The 23872-nt window shown below is 40.1% G+C and overlaps 1 long non-coding RNA gene across 2 annotated transcripts in view; it reads left to right on the top strand.

Moving 5' to 3' along the window:
• The first annotated feature begins 2749 nt into the window (after nucleotides 1-2749).
• The window catches only part of LOC140696668 (uncharacterized), a 35026-nt gene continuing 13903 nt past the window's right edge, over nucleotides 2750-23872 (top strand). The window contains exons 1-3 of one of the 2 annotated variants that reach the window (XR_012073178.1): nucleotides 2750-2902; nucleotides 6100-6177; nucleotides 9352-9511. This is a non-coding gene — a long non-coding RNA (uncharacterized lncRNA). Of the gene's footprint in view, nucleotides 2903-6099; nucleotides 6178-9351; nucleotides 9512-23872 lie in introns of those variants that run through there. The other variant, XR_012073179.1, reaches the window with a different exon arrangement.

The raw sequence follows: 23872 nt of genomic DNA on the forward strand, positions 1-23872 counted from the left end.
TCTACTTGATAATGGGAAACAAATCTGAATTTTAGCAAAGGCATAATTTAAAGTAAGTACAATCAATAAATAGTAAATATAGCCCCCAGGGATTTTTAGGATAAAAATATTTCCTGCTTTTTCATGCTGAAAACAAAAAAAGACTGTTTCAAATATCCAGAGAAAGGAATTAATGAGATAAATTAGATTCAGGAGTTTTCTATTGGGTCTTTGCCAAAAGCGGATCAGTTATATAAGTACGTCTTTATTTTCCAATCATATGTGAAATTATCGTATCTATGTCAATACGGGTTATAGCATTGTGTAAAAAAAGGTAGCGAGACCATAAGGTTAATTATAGGACATATCTTGAGAAGTACTAAGTGATTGATAACCATTTATTTTTTTCCTTTGCTCTGTATTTGCATAGCTTTTATATAATTTATTCATTCATTCATCCTTCCAGTCATCTGTCTATCTGTCCACCCATCCATTCATTTGGCTAATATATAATAAATCTGAGGCATGTGCTAGAATTGTAGGGAGGGATGAGATGTCCCCTGCCCTGAGTTCACAGTGTAATATAACTCCCTCTCTCTTAATTTAGGGTTCATGTAGGGCAGTCCCCAAAGCCAGAGGGTAAACATGGTGCCTCTTTCTGGGGCTTCAATCTCTCTCTAAGGCTAAGCTATCAGGAACAGTAATTTATAGGTCACTTAAAAAATATATATATATATATATATAACAAATAGAGATATTTTTATGAAATGGAGACAAAATTTGTGTAGATTTAAAACCTTTTGAGTCAAGAAAGAGCCTGACACTTTATGTTTCTGGCGGAGAAATGGTTCAGATCAAACCCTCAGAAGGAAGCAGCTGATACAGGTACACCCGAGAAGGTTGTGGGAAACGATGCTGCCTGGGCAGATGCAGGCAGCCTGGGAAGGTGCCTCAAATGCTACGCTGATGCATTTGAACTTTACCCCTGAGGCTCCAGGAAGTCACTACTCTAGAGTGAAACTCCCAGAAGAGTTTCGCTCTTCTGGGTAAGCTGATATCAGGCATTGTCTACAGCTTGCAGAGGCAGCAAAATAAACTAAATATTGTGCTAGAGTCTGTGAGTCAGGAAACCTCCCTTCTGGTTCCACTAACTACTAACCACGTGAGTGAATTTATGCAAATACCTTGGCCGGCATGAGACCCAGTCCTCTAATCTACCGCGGAGGGAGAAACCATCTGCCCTTTTGCCCCCGCAGAGACATTTTATGTCCCAAGGAGGTTCCATGCCCATGAAAACCGTGGTTAAATGGCGATGCACAGAACAATATATGGAATGCTTCTTAATATGAGTCACCTGTGAGACTAGAATAAAAGCACTCAACAACCATTTCCATAATTTTTTATAAGTGAATTTTCAAATCCTGCTTTTTTTTTTTTCAAACTCACATGACAGCCCTTAGTCAGAGGATTAAGGGCTCATGTCCTTTCAAGGTTGTTACTGTTCTCTGCTTTTACAGCATCCAAACACAGCCTCTAGCTTGATAATTCAGGGGCTTGATAAACATCTCTTTCCTGGTTCTGGTCCTATGGCCGGTGTCCGACACCCAGCCCTGCTGATCTCCTGCTCAAATCAGTGCAGCCACCTTCTCTCCCTTTTCCTTGTTTCTCCATGTCCAAAATGATCCTTGGATCCTCAGCCCACTCTGGACTTGAGACTATCTAGATGTCTAGATTTTTCTACAAAGCCCTTCGTCTTGGGGGTTCCTGACTACTGTTTTCTTTAAGATTCTTTCACCCCATTCCCTGATCTCATGGCATATATGTTCAACTCATGTTTCTTTCATTTTATCATTACCTGTTCATTCATTTATTAAGACACCAAGCATTAATGTGTCCTGATCTTGTACAGCACTAGACTCAGGGAAAACAACAGGAAATGAAAACCTTTTGTCCCTGACTTGTGGGGGGGCCCTGAAGGGGTGGGATAAACAAACCTGTCAGAGATTATTTGTAAAGGAATAGAGGAGGACTTGAATAAAGATATGAACCAAGAGCTGTAAGAATTCCGAGCAGACACTAAGTAACTCTGCCTGGAACTATTTGGGCTGGCTTCACCAAAGACGAGTCTTAACGAATAAAACTCATCTGCTTATTTATTCATCTAGTCATTTGTATTCCCAGTTGTTCCCAGAATGATTTCAAAACGGATCTCAAAATCACAGGCAATCCTTCAAAAGGTAAGTGCAGAAATCAGGATATTGAGAAAACAGAAGAAAATAAAATGAAAGCAAGATGAGGTTTATCCCCCAAAAGAGTACAGGCTTTACTCTTAGGGGCACAGACTGGGCTGTGGGCTAAAGCAAGAGAAGAAGCATCTCTTGAAATGAATCACAGTGTGATTAAGACAAATACAAATCAGTGCTTGGGAAACCTCAACTCCTGCTGGTCCTGGGAGACATGTCCTTGGTGCCCACATGAAGAGAATCCTTGTGAAACGCAGCAAACAACATTTTTGAACAACATCGCTACAGTCAACAGAAGAGCAAGCTTCCAGGGTTTGGTCTCACAACATTTCTTAATGGGGGCCGATGGCCTAATGTCCATGCCAAGCTCACGAAAAGCAATTCCAGGTTGTCAAGTAGACAGCTGAGAACAATGGATACCACTTTGCCAGGTGGGGGCTGGCATCTGCAGCTGAGGAAACCAGAAGAACAATAGCAGAACGTTGTGAAAGTGCGTGGAGTGGCGGTGGAACTCTGCGGCGCTCGGCAGGGCTGTCGCCCAGGGTGTGTCTGGGAGCGCCGCTTTCCTTTAGGACGAAATCCAACTTCCTCAGCACGACAAACGAGGACCTCGATGAGCTGGTTCCCTGCCTGCCTTTCCCGACTCCAGCACTGCCACGCCTCACCTCCGCCCTTGAACAGTAAGAGTTGATCATTCTGAGTTTTTTTTTTTTTCATTGTCTAGAGATCCCATTCTCTTTCTTGCCTACATACCTTGGTTCAGGCGATTCCCTCAGCCTGAAAGGCCATCACCCGCCATACACCTATCTACCATGCCTATTTCTCTTTCAAAACTCAGCATCTTCCGTCAGCCGCGCAACAGTACCTCCCGGGCTGAGCCTGTCACTCCCCTTCTGGCCTCCGTGACGTCTTTCATCTCTCTCCTTGAGGCCCCTCGTTAGCTTTGTAATTCTACATAGATCTTTGCTTCTTCTTCTCTGATCTACAGTAAAATGATAAGATTTTTTCTCATTCATTTTCATTTCTCCACCACCTGGCAGAGTGTCTTATCTAAATAGGCCTTTAATAAATATTTACTGAAGGAAAGAAAGAAGGAAAGCACGGAGGTGAATGGGGTGATAGGCCGGAGGTGATGCTGCAGTGATTGGCTGGTGAAAGATCGCAAACGACCCCATATCTGTGCTAGTGATTCGTTTTATAGGAAATGGGGAATCACTGAAGGTATTTAATGGGGCAAGCCAACATTTAGGAAGGATAACTGGAAGTGTTGTGTAGATAGACAGGGGGAAAGACAGAGAGTTGACGCTCATAGTAGTTGTCCCGCTGTTAATTAATACAGTTCTGAGCTGAGAGCAGGCAATGAGCATGAGGCAACAATGGAAGTTAAATCATCAAGAACCTGTAGCCAGTTTTTTTTTTTTTTATGAAACTGCTTTATAAATACTGCCTGACATACACTTTACCAGTTTGCCAAGTTCTTTCCTGCTCATCATTTATTATTTTAATCTAGGATTAAACATATACAAAGGATATCGATCTTAAATACACAATTCAAGGGATTTTATATATGTATACAGTGGTAACTATCCCCCTGATCAAGAGAGGGCACATTTTTAACACATCAGTAGTCAAGACCACTCCTCAAAGATAGCTGCTATTTTAATTTTTATTACTCTTGATTAATTTTGCCTATTCTGTAATGTTATGTAAATGGAATTTGCAGCCTTTACTCCTTCGTGTCTGCCCTCTATGTTGCTGCATGTGATTATAGTTCATTTATTTTCATTGCTGCATAGTATTCCACTTTATGAATACCTCAACATTTTTAATCCATCTTATTAATGAATATTTGTGTTGCTTCTGGTTTGGGGCTATTTTGAATGAAGTTTCATCATTTTAGTACCTTAAATTGTTCCATGAGATCTACTTTGACTCTTAAAGGAAGTATATTGTAAAAAGCCTGGGACTTGGAGTCCAGCCCTGGCTATGACATTAATTAGTTTTATAATGTTGGCAATTTATTTCACAACTCTGTCTCAGTTTTATTTTCTGTAGAATTGGGGTAACTCTTGGAACTCACTCAATCTTGTAAACCAGGTTGGGCCAGACCTCCTAGTAAATGGGATGGAGGTCTACAGATATATCAGGAGGTGAATCTGATTCACTCACTTTTGTAACCGCAGAGTATGATATGCAATAAGTATCCCCAGTTGTTGACTAGGCCAATGAAAGTTAATAATAGTTGGCACTTTCACCCTTAATCTTCCCTGTCTAAACAATCAGCTTTTCTAGATAACTCTTTAGTCATATACCAAGCCATTATGGGACTGATGGGTAGGTGATTAAAATAATTATATTACACAATCCTGTTTTAAAGGTGCCTCCACTTCTTTTAGATGAAATATGCAATGCAGACATTGCCCAGTTTTCACTGTTTTCTTGGTCCTTGTTTCTTTAGTGTGACATTCTGCAAATGGAGGGACTGTTGTTCCACCAGTTTTGTGTCCTTTGGAGCACGACTCACCATTGACCCACGACTGAGAGTATATGTCACTTCTTTTCTTTGTTCTTAAGGACCACTTCAATCTCCATTCCACCAAATGCATTTAACCCTTCTTATTCCCCGTAGAGGCTAGTAATATTTACCTAATATGTGGATTGGTTTGATATTAATCAATTTATTATCATATCCTCCAAGAAATACAATCTAGTGAATTGTGAGGCTAATGAATGGTTAAGGGAGCCATTCAGCAACAAGACTCTTCTTCCCAAATGGCACTAGGCATCTACACATGGATATGCTACAGGACATAAAAATTCAACCCATCAACAAGATCTTTTTTTCTAAATGTGTCCTGTCTCTGTTAGCCCCTTCCTGGTGACTAACAATAGTCAGCTGTATGGACTAGAGTCCTCTTTCCTATACCACACCCCAGCCATACCTGCATATTGAATCCATCACTCAGCTCTGTGGTCCTGACCTTTTTTCATCCCTCTTATCTGCTCCCTTGTCTCCACATCTCCTTCCACTATCATAACCCAGATTCTTGGCATTATTACCCTGGATTACCCTCCGTTGGCTCCTTTACTTCCAATATCAACCCCATCCTACTCTATCCATACTTCTTTCCAAAGTAACTTTTTTTAAATTCACATTAAACAATGACACATCCTCTTTAAAATCTTTCACTGTCTCCCTGAGGCTTTCAGGGAACATTTCAAGATTTCTTTGTTGGCAGGTAAGGTCTCCTTGCATGAGGTGGCCCTAGCCTGGTGTTCCAGTCTCAGCTCCACCCTTCCTGGCAGGTGTTTGCCACTCCAATAATAACAAACTTCCTCAAAGGTGGCATGCAGTTGCTCTTTGTGTGACTGTGTTTTATTTTTCCGTTTAATATGTATACACCTTAAATATGAATGTGGTCTCATTAGGCAAGATTGAAGCGTCCTAAACTATGCAGAGCACAATATGTCAAGTTCTACTTCTCTCCGCTCCCTCCCCCCAGCGCCATGCTGTTTCAGACCTCTGCCTTTATACCTGCTCTCCTCTCTCTCAGTGACACCATCCTGCCATATTTTCTAGAAAACTCCTTCTCATCCTTCGGTTCTCAGGGAGAACACTAGCTCTCTGAGCAGCCTTCTCTGATCTCTTTCTCTAAAATAGATATGCCTCTTTGGGCTCACAATTTAACCTGTGCGATCCTGTTGGGTAGCATTTGCACTTCTCCTGTAATCATTGGTCTCCCTATCTTTCTCCCCAGTGAGGAGGTAAGCTCCTTAAAAGAAAGGAAAGTTGTCTTACTTGACTTTGTGCTCTCAAATCATGCTCAGTAAATGTTTGTTGAAAGAACGAATGAGCCATCTTTTTCACTTGTCACAGGATCTGTTTGAAGTATGAGGCAGGAAGTCGCCCCAGAGGAAAGGACTTTGAGTACTAGAAAGCAATCTTTTCTGCCTGGTAAGTTCAGAACATTCTTTTTTCTAACCCAAAGGCGTGGAGACAGAAAAACCTCTCCCAGAGCAAGACAGCAGACATTCACAGGGACTGAAAGGATGCCAGGCCATCTTGGCTATTCTGGGTAGACTAATGCGCTAGCCATTTGGAAAAGAATTAGGAACAGCAAATTCTTTGATTACAGGTATGATAGCTTCCTTGTAGCCCGTATATCAGGGCTTAAACTCCAAGGCTTACATATGAAGAGTCTGAGAGATCTCTGCAAGGAGAATATCACATTAAATAGCAGATTCTGTCAGGCTGGCTTGGATTGGCCTGGAACACTGAGGATCAGACTCTTCAGGAGATAAAAAGAAAACAAAATGTGGGGTCAGGTTGAAATGGCATCTTGAACACTGTTCTCTTAAGGTCTTGAAGTAATGAAAGCATAAGACATTATCGGAGTGGTACCTGAAACAAATATGTGCAAATCATTTTGTCTTTCTCTGCTGGTAATCGAATCGAGTAATATATGGTTAAAACCTTTTAAATTACATTAATAAAATGTTCTGTGTGCTTTCACATGACAACACATAAATGGTTCTTCATTTTCAAGATGGATTATTTTCCTAACTGAATTGAATAAACTGGTTGTGTATATCGTACGAGTGTAATACCATTAAAAATAAGAAAGAAAACAGTGCGGAAACAAAAAGTTCTGGGAAGAAGTGATCACAAGTCTGGGATGAGCTGTTGTAGGGATTGCATTAAAACTGGGGCAAGGACTGGAGGGGCATCGAGCCAGACTGGAGTGTGGTGACAATGACATTTTGTGAACAATATAGAACCACAAAATTTTTCACGGAGTTTTAAATATAGAACAATGGTTATGGAGGAAAGATAAATATCAAGAGATCGATGAGAGTGAGAAAGTTTAAAGAAGGAATTTGGGCATTGCACCTCTATATTTGGTTTCTTTGAGGTTGCTAATTTAAAAGCTAGTGCCCTGAAAAGTAAATAAAAGTTAATCACTTGCAACGAAAATATATTAAGATGATAAAAATATTGACTAACCTATGTTAATCCAAAGCCTTGGGAGAATGGAGGTATTTAAAACTGTTTAAAAATAGTTTACCTTCTCCATTTCCTTCCCTTTTAGCCTGAGCTTAAATTGCTGTCTTCCTTCAACACCACAGACCCAGGGGAATTATTTTCTTCAGATTCATCAGGGACTCCACTCTCCCAAACTCCACGGCAGGCCTTCGGCTAACTTGAACACTTGGCCTCGCTGGAGTTTTTGACACAACTTGGAAATGTCTCTTGACTTATCTGAGGTCATTCCTTGGTGGTTTTCTTCATAGCTCTCAACCTACTTATTTCCAGGCTATCTCATTGGCTTTGTTGCTTCAAATGAGCCCCTTTACAGTTTTGTGTATGGTGGCGTCATTTTCAGCTCTCTCCCACAACCATCCCGCAGGCTGTCGGAGACTTAGCCACTCCCAAGACTAACCCATCAATCACACAGCAGTGACATCCAAAATTCCATGTTTTGCGCCTACCTCCTTCCTGCGCTCTATTCTAGCATGTTCTTCTGCCTATTTTTCAGATGCTCTGCATGGGCACCCGATCGTCATCATCAAATGAAAATATTTATCCAGCCCCAATTCTTCTCTTTCTCATTTATTTCCTATCAGAAATGGTTCCACAGTCCACACAGTTGCTCAGGTTAGCCAACCTGTGGTCGTCTTTGGTCCTTCCTTCTCTTTCACCCACCAAACCAATATGGCCACCTAGTTCTGTCAGCTCCACATTCTGAGGTTTTGTTTTTACATAGATCTCCTCCCCTTTACCTCCCTGCCGCTGTTTTAGCTCAGCCCTGCATTCTCTCTCACCCGCACTAGTTCCCGCAGGTCAGGTCACTCAGAATCACTGCCTCCTGTGCCATTTTCCTGTCGTCTGTCCCTCCCCCTGTCCATCCATCCTCCATGTTTAGTCCAGAGTAACTTTGGAGAAATGCAATTCAGATCATGTCACTCCCCAGCTTTACATGTTTAAATGGTTCCCAGTCCCTCTGTAGGTTAAAATCCAAATCATCTGAATAAAAACAAAAACATGGAACAACAAATACCATTCACCTTTGATTTCCCGCACACCTGCCTGACCGCGCACACCTTACCTCTTCTTTCTCCACCCCCACGGCCTCAGCATAGTCCTTGTCTTGTATTTCTCCCTCTGTATTGTTGCTTTTCCATCCATTCTGTGCCTGGTGAGCTCTTCCTCTAAGATACAATTCAAGTGTTTTCTCCTTTAAGAAAACTTTCTGTGGGTGACTCTTATCCCGGCTGTCTCATGATCTTGTGCACATGCTCCTGCCATGACAGCACTTACCAGACAGACGGCTTTGTGACCATCTGTTTATCCACCCCTTTTTCCCATTAGGCAGAGATCTTAACATTTTTTTCAGATGTGACACATTTCACAGATGACATTCAATAGTGCAACACATTTCCACCGGTCTTCCTAACGAGGTGGCTTTAACGCCACCATTTTTTTTTTCTCTTAGTCAAGAAAGCATATTATAATAGGAGTGTGAGTGACAGATGATAATGCCCTTGGGTCTGTTTGTATACACATACATAGGAATTTATTTATATTTCAAAAGTCATTTAGGACTCTCATTCTCGAGTCAGGCGGTCCAGACTGCTTAAATCCTGATTATTGTACTTTCTGCCCAAAGCCTGAGATGAATTATTTAACCCTGATAGGTCCCAATTTCTTTCTCTGTAAAACAAGAATTGTAACAGTAAAAAAGGACTTTCGAGTAGATAAAAACACTTAAGTAACCTAAGTCATGTAACTTGCTTAGTATGGTCATGTGGGTACTTGAAGGGTTCCCAGTAAATCTTAGATATTACTATTATTGTTGCTACCATTTGATACGAATCGATCTATTTCTTCCCCAGTGGAACATAGCAACTCACTCTTATTTTCCTGCTGCAGAATCTGACTTCACATGAGTACTTTGGTGAAGAGACAGAAATAGTTATCCCCAAGACTTCTGTGAGCTTCAGTTCCTCGTGAAATAGGAAATATAATGTCCCCAACATTGGACAAAATAGAAAAATTAGCACTACTTAGGAGCGTCGAATACATATTGTTCATACAGTAGGCGCTCAAATGTTCCTTTGCTTCCTCCAGCCAAACCTGCCGTTCAGAAGTAGAGGAGAGAGCAGAGCTCTTCAAATTTTCTGAGGCAGAGCTGTTTCTGGAGACTCTGATGATATCAGCTTTGTTCAGTTAAACAAAGAGAAAACCACTTCACCAGGAGAGGGTCCATCAACTGGAATGCTCAGGAGAAAGAAAGGAGCCTGATGATGGGAAAGGAAATTCTTTAAGTGTGAATTGCTTCGAGAACAATATAAACCTTGTCAGTTATGGGATTCCAGCTGTTGTTTTATTGGCTTTAATTTCCCATTAGTGGTTCAATGTCTGGGAAAGGTATCCGGCCTCCAGGAGGGGAACTGAGGTCGGAGCTGTTGTTCCTGTCTCTGCCAATGTTTTGAATAGTGTTTAAATGAAGCCATTCCAAAGACCATCTTATGCCTAATTCTTATAAGGAGTGTTTGTGACGAAAATGAGCTCTTTCAGTGCCCCCTCTCCCTCTCCCATCTCTCTTCCTCTACTCTCCTCCTCTTTCCGCCAGGAAAAGAGGTGCTGGTATAATACAAAAGCCTCATTATGCTGTAGTACCTTGGTCTTAGCTGTTCCTTATCTGGGGGGAAGGGCATGGAGTGTGTGGGCGGTGGACAGTGCACTCATCGGATCTCACCTCTTCCGCTCCATGAATTAAATGCCCTATGAGTGCCCGCTGCCAAAATGGAGAATGTCCCAGTTGGGTGCACCCTGGTTCTACCACTTCCCCAGCAGGTGACTGGGTGTCTTGCTGGTAGAATTCAGTTACGGTTCCTGGAGCAGTAGCGTAAGATATTCCTGTATTGATCATTATGAGAACTACTAGTGTCTGGACTTCATCCCAGCTGTAGGCTGAAGAATGATGGACACTAGCATTTAAACCAAGACAGAGACAGAGACAGAGAGGGAAGGGCGACTTTGGATTTGTAGTTAAATCCCTTTAATTTACATCATTGCACTAATTCTCACAGTACCATCATGAGGCACATTATATCCTTACTTCCATTTGAGGTCAGGATTCAAAGATTCTGAGAACTGGAGAACATGTAAACTTCAAGTGGAAAGGATAGGACTCAAATGCACATTTAATTAAATTTTTAAAATTCTGTGCTTTTGTATCCATCCAACTTCTCCAAAAAGAGGAAGGTAGAACTTCTCATCTTTTAAAACTAAGAACTTGCACTGCTGAGAAACTTCAGGCAGTGATAGAAAAAGCTATGCTCTGTCACTGATTCTTAAGGGGACTGGGTCTCCAAATCTGAATTTGCCGAAACTTAGTGTGTCCAGAGGCAGTCATCCACGGAGCCTTGCAGGACTGAGCAAGGGTTCCTTATTATTTGTATCTTCTATCAAAGACAGTGAGATTTCTAAAGAGAAAAAATCAAGAAGGCTCTCTCTCTTCCTCCTGCGCCTGATTTTCGAATCTTCCTGTGGGGTTTCTGGAGGCAGGTAATGAAACACAGGTGCATTCCTCTGACTGCCAGATTGTGAAGGTTACAAACATTTGGTCAGAATATTCAGCGCTTATAAATGCTAACCTTGTAACAGCAGCATTCTTATTATTCCAAACCCTGGAGTCAGGATTTCCTGGTCCTGAACACTTATCCAAGCCATATTTTTTTCTGTTTAACCACAGACACAATGGTCACCTTAAAAGGCGCAAGAGTGAAATCAGCTACAGTAGGATGATATAATGTACCCGTGGAGACACGCAAAAGGCATTAATACCTGAAAGTCAACTGAATTCCACGAAGAATTTTGGTTTGAAGCTGTGATTAAAGAGCAGTCATTTACCAGATTCTGCTCGTGGCCCGTGTTTGGGAGAAGCAATCAGAAACTTTTGGATCACAGAAGCAATCACATACTTTTTTCTATTCAGCAATATACAAAAATTGTTGATCCTGTATGTATCACCCTCCCTGACTTAACTCTACACATTTCAACTATTTCCAGTTAATGGATGGGTTGTTATGGTGTTTTGTTTTTAATCTTGCAATTTGTACTAGTGACATTCCCATTACAAACTCATTCCCCAGCTGGTCTTTTTTTTTTTTTTAATAACATACAGTTATATTTTCGGCAATATTTTTCCCATACCATTACATAGCAGATACCAAATGTCAAAATACTGCAGTTTCTCAGAGATGACTGTCAGGTATGGCTCCCATAGTGGGGTCGAGGCAGATGGTGGTACAGAAGGGTTGGGAGACCTCCTCTCCCATGTTCTCCAAAAGCAGAGCAAAGCAGGCATTACTCTGCCAAAGCCTCACAGTATTTGGCCCCAAATAGAGTTGGACCTTGTCCTTCTGTTTCTCCATCTTTTCCCCGCCTTCTGTGTGGAGACCGTGTCTGTCTCAGTCACCATGCTGTTAGACAAACTCTGCCAGTGCAGGTGTGTGTTCGTGGCCCTGAATGTAGAATCCAGGCATGGGACAAACCAACATGGCACCCTCCCTCTTCAAGCCAGGGCAGGAGTCACTGGGAGCACCTCAACATTGTGACTTAATACTTTTTCCAAGACAGAAATTCTAAAATTCTCTTTATTAATAGTTTTTTTTTTTGCCAACTGATGATCTATCTGAAAATTTCCCTTTATGTTTAACTGAAGCTCATGTCTACATAATGGGTAATTATGAATTATATAAAATTTAATTGAGTCATCCAAGTGGTTGGCTCCTGTGGGGCCAATCATCCCGAGAGATGGAGTTTTAGGAGGATGATAAATCTTCTGTTACTGGTTCTAAACATTGATTTGCTTAAAACAAAGTCTCCTATCTTAATTACAGTCACTGTTACCTTCACACCTATTATCAAGGTATAGCCTTTCATGCAAGAAAACCTCACTCTGATCTTTACAATAGAAATACAAACAGAAACTCTTAATTTATGAATGTTTTCGTGTCATTGTCCCTACAGGAGCTATTAGCCTCTGTTTCAACTTTTGTTAACTTTGTGATTTTGTTTCTTTTAGAGGACCCAGAAATATAAGGCAAAGGGATAGTTTGATACTTTTCCAACTAATTCTGTCATTTTAGAGAGCAAATTTGGGTAAGATGTGCAGGTTCTTTATTCCTTTGACTAGAACTACAGAGATGGAGAAGTAAAAAAAAAACAAAACAAAAATCAAACAAAAAATACCCTCCTATGTTTAGACCTCTCTTGATTAAAACTCTGAAGTGCTTGAAAAGGACCTCATCCCAGGGCTGTTCCTTACTGAGCCCATTTTCCTTTTGCTGTATTTTTCCCTTTGCCCTTCAGTGATCTCATGCTCATTGTGCATTTCATCCCTATGAGAACTTGCTCTGAAGATGCTATCCACATCAAACTGGAGTCATACATTTTTCACTCAGCTTATTTTAAATCAAAGTCAATGTATCATCTCTCTTGAGAGAATTGCATTTTGCTCCTTACGTATAAATACTAAGAGAGAAGCTTTGAAAATTTAGAATCAGCAAATGAAGAGCTGTGATAAACCTTTAAAATGTCTGGTACATTCTTATAATTCATCCGTTCATTTGTTCTCTTATTATTTTTAAATATATGTGTATATATGTATTTTTTGAATGTCTCTATGCTTTGGGTGCTATAGCAGGTGTTAAGAATTGATAAGATACAGCTTTTCCTGAACGTGGTTTACCCTAAACATCTAGTAAATGAAGAAGTAAATGAAATAATATACTTGAAGTGAAGAATTATAGATGCAGTGGTATTGCCTTTTGAGGGTGCAGAGCAGATGAAAAAGAGGAGAGCAAACTTAGTGTATCTGATGAAACAAACCAGGAAGCTTCATGAAGGAAGTTCTATTTGAGCAGAGTGTTAAAGGAAATGTACATGTCTGCCAGGAGAACAGAGGGGAGAGGGGCATTTAAGGCCAAAGTGTTGAAAGGATGGTCACGAGGTAGTAATGCACGCTCACAGATCTGCAAGGAGCCGGCACGTGATGTGCACAGAAAAAGAGGCTTCATGGCAACCGATGAGGCTAGAAAGGAAGTTAGGGGTCACGTGTGACACATGGGTGCTGTTTGCTCTAAATTTATTTCTGGCCTTTGCTTAGCCCCAGATGGATCCATCGATTTGATGACAGCTCTTATGGTGGATGTTTGTTTTATTGTAGTTCAGACAAAATGATGTTCCCATTTTCCTGGTCTACCATGGCAGGAAGCTCGAGCATCTTGTGGACAGTTAGTGGGAAGCCCTTGAAGGATTTTCAGGCAGAGAGGAGACATGACCAGACTTGTTTTGTCAGCAGCAAGGTGAAAAATAGATTGGATAGAATAAGACTGGGAGCACAGAACATTGTTGATAAATACTTGAAACATCCTACCCAACAGAGGCTGAATATAGTTGGTGATAACAGGAAAGCCTTGGGAGAGCTTGAGTAGATAGAATCAACTGGGTTTGGTCATCAGTTGAATGTGGGGAATGAGGAAGCAGTCTGGGGAAAATTCCAGGTTTCTGATGAGGGTGGTTGGCATTTCAGTGAGACAGAGAACATAGTAGAAAGACCAAGTCTGTGGGAAAAGATGAGCTAAGCTGAGGGTATGTTGAATTAGGGGTATGAGTGAGATTATCCAGGGAAATTGCTTTGTAGACATTTGATTATATCTGGTGCTCAGGAAATGGGCTAAGCCCGGAGGTACAAGTGTGGGCCACGAGCACCTAAGTGTCAAGTTACTCCAACAGAGTGATTACCCAGCAAGCATTTGGAGAGTGGAAAGAGAAGAGTGTTAATGTTGGAACTCTACTGAATGCAGACGTTGAAGGAGGGAGAAGAGTTACCATAGGGGAAGACCAAGAAGAACTAGTCAGAGGTCTGGGAGGAGAATTAAGGTGGGGAAAAGGGGGAGAAATTGTGGAAGACAACAGAAGAGAGGCTGTAAGTTTTGAAATTGCTAAATCAGAGTTGTAGTGACATAAGGAAATGCTTATGTGGAAAGAAAGAAAGGGAAAGGAGGGAGGGAGGGAGATAAGGAGGAGGAGGAAGAAGAAGAGGAGGATGAGGAGAAGCAAAAAGGGGAAGGGGAAGGGAGGAGGGGGAGGGGGAGGGATAAGAGAAGAAAAGAAACACAACAAAAAGGTTTTCTTCTTTACTGACTGTTTTCAGTGAAAAATACAGGCTGGCTGCACATGTTGAAGTGACAATGACAAGAAAGGGCTGCAGGAGCAAGGCTAGAGTGACTGAAAGGAGGACATTCAGATTTGAATTGGGGACTAGATGTGTGTGAAAGAGTGTGTCAGAAGATGAAGTCAACATCCTGGCCACACTAAGGAGCTTGAACTTTATCTCAAAGGCAACATCAAAGCATTTTAAACAGGGCAGAGATAATTTCAGGGTAGTGTTTTCCAAAAGAACGGTCTGACAGCTGTGTGGAGGAAGGTTGGATGGAAGCCAGCCTATGGATGGAGTTCAGTCAAGAGGTTGGTGACGTCCTGGCCAGGGAGGATGAGAACCTTCATGAGGGTGTGCCAAGTGGGCACCAACCCCATGACCGCTCCCTGCCATCTTGTTATCTGTCTTTGAGAGAGTGTTGCTTTTCTGTAGATCCTGGAGTTCTCAAAATAGCCATCAGTGTGAGCAGCCAACCACTTGTCTAAGCTAGCTCAGGAGGTGGATACACACCATTGCCACTTTGTATGGTTGTCTCTGGCCCTCGACAGGACATGTTTCTCCTCCCCCTTCCCCACGACCACAGCTCCAGTCTTGAAGAAGGACTGTGGTTTCAGAGCCAGAGCTTTGCTTGGCTCCAGGGGGAGCACTTGCCCCTGAGCCCCTGGAATGGCACCCCTGGAGGCGTGTAGCACACGGCCTCTAGACCACGCAAGGGGTTGCGGTCTCTTCCCCATCCCTCGCAGGGGAGAATTACTAGCAGACCTGTGTTTGACTTACATTTGAAAGCAGTTGTTCTCGACCAGGCAGTTTCCTCTACTCAAGGACATCTAACAATGTCTAAAGACATTTTGCTTGTCACAACCAGTGAGTTGCTACTGGCATTTATGGAAAGAGGACACGGATGCTGTTAGATATCCTACAATGCACAGGACAGCCCGCCCAAAACAAGAATTATCTGGCTCCAAGGATCAAAAGTGCTGTAAACCACTGGGATACTCATTTCTTCAGGATTTTTTAAAAAATTTTAACATTAATTTTGAAAGTATAGTTTTCGGGGTATATATTTCCAGCCATCTATATATCTATTATTAAATGAGATGGAGAATTAAATAAATTACTTGGTTATGTCAAACCAAATTTCTAAAATAATTTTTACTTCATTATTATTACTCTAATTATTATTTTTTTAATTTTGTGGTTCAAACCATGCCTATAGGTGCTAAAATCTCTGCTGTAGTGGCATCTTGGGCCAAGAAGGGATAAAATATAGATTGAAAATGCAGGTAGGTTATCTTATCAGAGTTGGCCAAAAATATTTTCAAGTACCATGTAAACTTTTCATCCATAAATATATTCAAGCTCTGGTGAATCATAGAGGATAAATATTCCCTGTTGGAATAGGAGCCAAATAATAAATGCCCTAAGCTTTGTCTGTGTGCGTGGAGATTTGGGACACAGGTAGGGGACACTAACTATCTTAGAAAATAGCCGTTACACAACAATATTATCTTCACTAGAATATTATCTCCCTAGAATATTATCTTCACTTCCCTTTATTTGCTGAGGAAAGAGATTGTAGGTTACAGTTCTCTCTTCCAAGATATTTCGAGGAAAGAATAAATTCTGGCAGAATGCAATAGATCTATGCCTTTATAAGGTAGAAGACAATTCACACATCCCACAATTACTAAAAATGTACTCGGTTTTTATTAGAAAGATAATCTGTCTCCTTAACAAAGCTTCACTTAATTTTTGCCTCATTCTGACTTCCATTTTTGGGTCATTACTTGTGATGTACAGAAACAAAATTCAAACAAAACACTGCCTTTATCATCAACTAAAGCATATGTCAACCAGGCAGATATTAAAGCATTCAACAATTCAAGCAAATGGTTAAAAAAGGATTCTCCGAGAGAATTAGGTATTTTACACCAAAATAAGCCAACTCACTGGAATTAATATGGAGACCAAACAGTCCCATAGAAAATCTGGGAAGTATCTTGGTTTGGAATCTGAGTCTACTGTGTTCCTCCTCTTGGCAGGGTGCTGACCAGAACTCCTTTTTCTAAGTTACATTGAAATATGCTTTTAAATGTCATCTTGGAATTGCTTGGACACACTGGCACCATGTTTTTTCCTTTTGACTTTGGGTAGAATTACCAATGAGAGACAAAGTTCTAGAAAGTACTAAAACTCAATTCTTCTAGGATTAACATTTAAAAAAAAGTTAAAATCCAGTAAGATTGTAGAGAAACCAGTTGCTGCTATTGTAGAACACATTTTTAACCCTTGTATGGTTATATGACTTCAGAATAAGGAGAGTCTGGCTGCTTAGAAAATAGTTCACATTGTTAAGTACCCTCTTCTCTGAGTTTCTGTAACCGTGCATAGATCTGTCATTGCATTTATCATACTAAATTTGAATTATCTTCCCCACTAGACTATAGGACCTTGAGCTAAGGACTTTATATTAATTCATCTTTTTATTTCTAGTGTCTAGCTTGACTATAAAAATGAACAAATGAATAAATAGTTGAATGAATGGAGATGGTACACTCAGTATCTTTTCCAGAAATAGCGTAAGTGAAACTTCTTTTGGAAAACACTAGCTTATATCCAGGGGTCTTTAATACAGTACCCTTAAAAGGAAGTTCACAATCATTGGTGAGGAAAAAAGGAAAAAAAAAGAAAGAAATATGAGAGGTGAGATTGTGGAATCTAAACTCTCAGAGTGAGTAGTTTGAAAATAGGAAGAAGATAATGTTCTTAGAGAGCTGTGAAATGGGTTGAGTTCAAGTTCACAACAAGAAGGACAAAAAAGAATGCTTAAAGATTTATAGTAGAGTCTCTAAGCTGAACTAGAGGCAAGATACACAAGTTTGCTTTTTCTTTTCATTTCTACTTCTTCAGAGTTGCATGTGAAAGTGGATTTAACTACCTTTTGTGTTGTCTAATCCATGCCCTAAATAAGATATCTGCTCTCCCAACCACTATATCTATGCTGCCATCTCTTAAGGCTGTTTGCTCCCTCCAGCCACAGGAGTTCTTCCCGCCCTTCAAATGCCGTGAACACACACTCACTCCAGGCTCCTGTGTCATCTTTTCTCTATGTCTGGAAAACTCTTCTCCAAGGTCACTTCCAACTCTGCTCTCTCCAATGGCACCTCCTCAAGGATTCCTACTGCTTCTGAAATATCCTGTTATGATTTCTCAGTCTTCTTTATTTTTCTTAAGTTTCTTCTATTACTATTCATGTATTTTTTTTTCTCTTTACTGGATCATAGCCTTAATAAGGCACTGAATCAGATGTGAGGGATGCAATGGTGAATGAAGTGGAAACAGTCCTTGCCCTCATGGAGTTTCCAGACTCAGATGATTTTTTTTTTTTTACCATAACTCACAGATTTACTTCTCCAACTTAAACTCCTCCCCTGAACTCCAAATTCAAATATCTGTCTCACCGTATCTTTATGGACATCCAATTGTTTTCTCAGTCTTAACGTGTACAAATGGACCTGTTTGATAAGAGTGAATCCAGATTTGGGGGATGTAAAGCAAAAAAAAAAAAAAAGCAAGAATTATTTGGTTGATGCAGATGAATTGTGGTCCCTGTCCTCTGCTCCCTGGTGGAGATCCCTTAGCTTCTTTGACGAAGCAGGAAAACTGAGGATGGGGTGGTAATATTAAATTTTCTACAGATTTGCTGAAGGTGTGACAAAATCTTGATCATAGAACTTCTTCACAATGTTATTGCAAATAAAACGCAATGATGTGAACACACAACTCTTAGTGAAAGGCGAAATGTTGCAGAATCACATACTATTATTAGTGTTTACCCGGTGCTACTCGTCACTAAAGCTTATATTCCTGAGCCAAATTAATAAAAAGGACCCGTCTTCCAAATGAGCAATTTGTCCCCAGGCGTATATTTGGTACATTCAGAAACACATTAGCAATTTCTGGCTCACCAACTCCTCGAATTCTAATGCCGGAAGGGACTTCAGAGATCACCTGGCGCGACCCCCTCATTTTCGTATTTATGGTAAGGCACTAATTACGACAATCTACTGCAATGAAGTGGTCGAAAGGCATTAGCAGACCCGGGGGCGTGCTCTGTGCACTTGGCATCTAATTGGTGGTTGCAACTCAATCTTGGCATAAGAGGAAGAATTTGTTATTTCTTTGCTGTAAACAGATAACCTGGGTCTACATAGTGTTTCTTTTCACATTAAAGTGAAACAGGAAGGAGTGATTCTATATTAGAAATTGTTTGATTGAGCTTTTCTTTCTTTGTTGAAGTACATTTTGTTGTTTGGAGGAAAAAAATTCTGGATGGGAAATCGTCCATTCCAATCATCCGAACAATTCTGATGTCAACATTGTGATGTCAAAATTCAATGAACTTCATGATCTAATTGAACATTCAAACGAAAAACACAGCGATGACCACACCAGAGAAAGATGGATGTGTTCTTTTATTAAAATACATTTCAAGAACAGAGCACCGTCTTCCTTGATGAACCACTTCTAAAGTCAACTTGTAGAAATGAGTGTAGGCATTTGTTAGTGGTGCTAACATCTTTAAGAAATATTTATGCTGCCCTTATAAGTCCACTAACAATTAAAAAAAAATTTTGCTATAAACTGCAAGTGTAATTAAAAAGTCATTTTGCTTTTTAATTTTTTTGAGGAGTGGTGGGGAGGAGACACTATTCACTTTAAACCTTTTTATTCTTGATCAAAGTATTTTCATTAATTAAATTCAAGGTGACCAAAATCATCTTTTAGCCAAAGATTTTACACAAAATTTACAAGTTTCACCTACTTTTTTTATTATAATTGGTTTAAAATTTTTTGAAATACATTGGCAAAAGCAAGATTAATAAATTGAACATATAAAGAATAGCAAAATAATACTTTTACTTGACTATAAACTATATTATGTGTTATAGTTAATATATATTTATATATACTGCACGCTTAAAACAACTTTCAAAACGTGCACTGCATTTAAATGGCTTTTAAATTCTGCAATATGCAACATCTGGTTTAACTAACTCTTACTTGGGTTCACTCGTCACCTTGGGATTGTGGACATAGAATAGACTATTTACCAAATGGATTTTCAAGCTAAGCTCCACTGTTAAAATTGAACAAGGATAACAGCATATGACTAATAACTCAAAGCAATAAACGGCCTTAGATAGAGATCTGCGTTTAGTAATGAAAATGTAATCGTGAAAGTGTAGCTCACACTGGAGTTTCTATCTGCCAAGCCAAGTTACCATCAACAAACATGTTAATGCTTGACAGCATATTTCAGCACCTTAATGTCAGAAAATAAAGAAATGCCAAATTTATTCAGAACTCAACAGATTCCACCCACTTAGGCATCTCCCAACTTGTGGGTTGAATGTAATTTTAAAATTCTGATTGCTCAATAACTGATAATCATCTTTTAGAGACTGTGTCTTTTATTCAAAAGGCAAGTAGTAATTTGTAGGAAAGGTGATTTTTCAGATGAAGTGTTTCACAGCTTTTAATACACTGTGACTATTTTTAACAAGGATATTTTATGACAGAATTATTCTTTTCTTTCTCACGCCCTGGGTAGTGCCTTATCCCACATGCCAAGACAAATGTTTCCTATCATCAAGACTACTTTATATATACATATACATTTGCAATTTATTTTCAGTGATTCAATCAACAAACGCTGTGTTCTTTTTCTAGCACAGTCAACACTGTGTTAGGTACATAGTACACACACCTGCATAAAGCGTAATCCCTCCCCATTAGGAGCACAAAGAGTAGCAATGTGAGGCATCCATGTAAGTAGATACCTGCGATACATATTTATAAATAATGTAATCAAGTTCTGATAAAAAATAGTGGAAGCTCAGGTGACAGTACAACTCAGGACAGAGCAAGAAAAGCCTGTAAAGAGAAGACATTAGCTTTCAATTGAGAGAAGAAATAAAACTTTTCCAGAAAATGAGAGAAAAGTCAACTTTTGGCATAGAGACTAGGATGACTGAAGGCACAGAGTGGCTTGAGAAGGGACATTCGTGTCTAAGGAATAGTGGGAAGTTGAGTGTCTTTGAACTGGAGAGGCCAGTTAGGAATGATGCCGGGCAAAAGTGGGTGGGCAATATTTTAAAGAGCCTTTTATAGGCTATGCCAAGGAATGTCCCAATAAAATGAAACATCGCATGGTATTAAAATCTTACGGTATAAGACCTTTCCTGTTTTAACACCTGTGAGTTAAAACCAACATTTTGGTTGGCTTCACGTACATTGTGTATGTTCCCCCGAGTTGCTTTAACACTGGAATCGCATGGGTGCGGAGAACAGTTTAGGCACAAGACTATAGTGGAAAGGCACGAGGTTACTCTGAGCGGCAGCAAGAGACCCACATAGAGCCCTGACCATTAGATTCTCCAAAGAGATCAATGTCCAGAACAAGTCTGGAGGATTGATTTTGGAACTTCAGGGCAAAGCCAGGAGGCATATCTCTACGGCAGTGGCCATAGAGCTACACATGAGTAGAGCAGGTGGATGACCACATGCTGAAATGTAAGGCATTTTAAAAGAAATACATGTCCCAAGATATCTAACATCTACCATTGGATCCATTCCTTTGTGGGGAAGGCATTGTCCACTGAAATCCCTATTAAAACACAAGCATCGTGTCAAGGAGTTATCCTGTGAGCATGTTGGCTTTAATAATCCTGGCCCCCTAAAAGATGCTAACTGTTTAATGACATCTTGATTTAAAGGGAAGGGTAAATACCTTTGAATCTAAGGTATTATCTACCCTACACCGGCCAAAATAAGGGCAGAATGAAGTCAGAAAGGAGGCAGTGCAAGAGATTGCATAGGACTGGGGAGAGGTGTGGGAAGTCTTCGGCTTCCCCTGACACAATGATACCTATCTTTATTCTGGAGGTTTAGAAGCCTACCTCACTAAAATTCATAGAAATCAAAGGGAAAAACCTAAGAAAAACAAAATCGCTTGTGACTAAATACATTGGAGCTGTCTGTGTAGTACTGGTGAGAGATTTAATTCTTCTCTCAAGACTGAAATAGTCCTCAGCCCTCTCTAGGTTCCTTTCGTTTGGGTTGGGTGCCATCAGGTTTCTGGCATTACCTTGGTTCTACTTGTTTCCATGGAGTGGAAACATCTTTCTGATATGAACCCAATAATTCATCTCCCTGAGTTTAGACCAACTTTGTAGTTGCCTCCTTCTCCACCATTCTAGAGAATTCCAGATTTTCTGGCTAAGCCCTACCAGTCCCTGGCATCCTTTATTGTGTGTTGGTTATGTGTCTGGCACCTGTCACTAGCCAGCTTCAGGATGAATGTCCCTAGTGCCCTGAGATTGACCTTAGTAAGAGCCTCTTCTCACCTTGAACTTTTCTATGCACTGCCTCGCATCTGTAATTGCTCCTCTTCTCTGATATCTGCTCTTCTTTTCACCTGGTAAGCTATTGCCTCCTCTTCAAGTTGCATGTACAAAGCACCGGGGACTGAACTCACTAAGCAAGCATTTGGTCCCAATCACTCCATCCATTAATTATCCTGCAGGATGTATGTGTGTGTGTGTGTGTGTGTGTGTGTGTGAGGGCGTCGGGTGGGAGGTTCTGGATGAGTGTTTCAGAGCCCCATTATCACTTGGTGTATTAACATGCAAGAAATACGTGCTAGAACAGTGGTTTTTGTAAAGAAAGAACATTATATTAAATGCTTGCTGTGTGCCAAGCATGTGGACGTGTTTTACATCATTTTAAAATTTTTTTAGCTTCAAGCATAGCACCACACCACACTTAGATCGAGTTAGAGGCTAGTTCTCCGTAGCTGCAGGGTGTTAGCTTTGACAGTGTCTTTCTCCCAGAGCCCCTTTGCTGATTCTCTCAATAGGTGTCATCCCTCTGTCTCTTTGGGCTCAAAGTCAAACATCGCCCCTGCCTTAAACACACACCCCCCCACACGCACACATTTTCAATTTCCTTCCATGTGGTGCATCGCCTGGGCTGAGGCTGTGGCGGTCCCCCTGCAGAAACCCCACGTTGTTAGCCTAATGCTCACTGACGAGTCAGGGAATCAAGTGCAGCCTATAAACTGGGAGTTTTAAAGAGTGTATTCACAATACAACAACAACAACAACAAAGCACCTAAGACATTATGAACCAGAGAGTGAAGCCTTTGAGCAACGTCATAAATCAGCATTTTTTTCTTCAGCATTTCTCACTTAAAATAGCAAAGTTGGAATATAAAGACAAATTTCCTAAGTCTCCTTAAAAGCACATGATCTGAAGAAAGTGAAGAGAAGCACAGACCCAATCTGTGCTTTCAAGGTGAAAAACCAGATCTGCTTCCTCCCACTTCCAAAACAAAACAAACAAACAAAAAAACCCCAAAAAACTCTGTAAGGGATTCTGCATTATTATTTTCATAATTTGCCCATAACCTATTTCCAATTCTCCAGGGAAGGAATTTCGGTCTGGTAGAAAAGAACATAAAAAAGCTATCTGAAGAGAATTCTGAGAAATACCCATAGTTTCATAACAAAGCATTTTAAAAAGCACCTCTCTAGGGCTCGAGTATTTCTTCCCAAAACTCAACAAAGTCTCCCTTTTCACAGGTACATACCAACTCTGAGACACAACAGCCTGCTTTTACAAATTCCGAGTATTTCCTGAGTGACAGGACAGCAAATATGTAATATGCAATCTTGCCAAATCAGTGTTTTGGTTTGCCATCAGAACCCAAATTATGTTTTAGATTAATATCAGCAAGTGCAGTACTAAAGATCTATGAAGAGTTAAAAAGATTATATAATATTGCAGATACAAGTGGTATGTTTTTCTCATGTATATGTTTAACTGTATTTATGCGGATTAATCATAGGTTTAAGGTTTTTAAACTTTACGAATTGTCTTTATTGAGGGATAATGAAATTATTCTTATTATCTTGATGTTCTTTTATTTGTAAGGGATTTTTTAAAAAAAATTCAATTATAAAATGTTCAGGTTGATAAATAATCAAAACTTGAAAAAGTTATTATTCTATAACTATGTCATTACTCTGATAGTGTTTACTTACACTATCTGAATGGTTTAAATTAAGGCCCCACCCTTCCACAAACTTAATCTTTTTTTTCTGAGCCATTTTGTTCAATTGAATGAACTGAATGGACGCCACATTCTTAGTGAGACCTTTAATCTGAGATCCCTTCATTCATTCCACGATTTTAATAATTGGCATGATGCCCAGACCCTCCCATTTACCTTTGCAGAAATAATACAGTTGATTGACTCTGCTGCTTTAAGATGTTTCTGTTTTATCTTTTGTTGTTAAGGAATTAAAAACAGTTGCTGATTTAAATCCTAAACTTTAACTCGTGGACACTCTC

The sequence above is a fragment of the Vicugna pacos genome, chromosome 5, assembly GCF_048564905.1.
Source record: "Vicugna pacos chromosome 5, VicPac4, whole genome shotgun sequence".
NCBI classification, from domain to species: Eukaryota; Metazoa; Chordata; class Mammalia; order Artiodactyla; family Camelidae; genus Vicugna; species Vicugna pacos.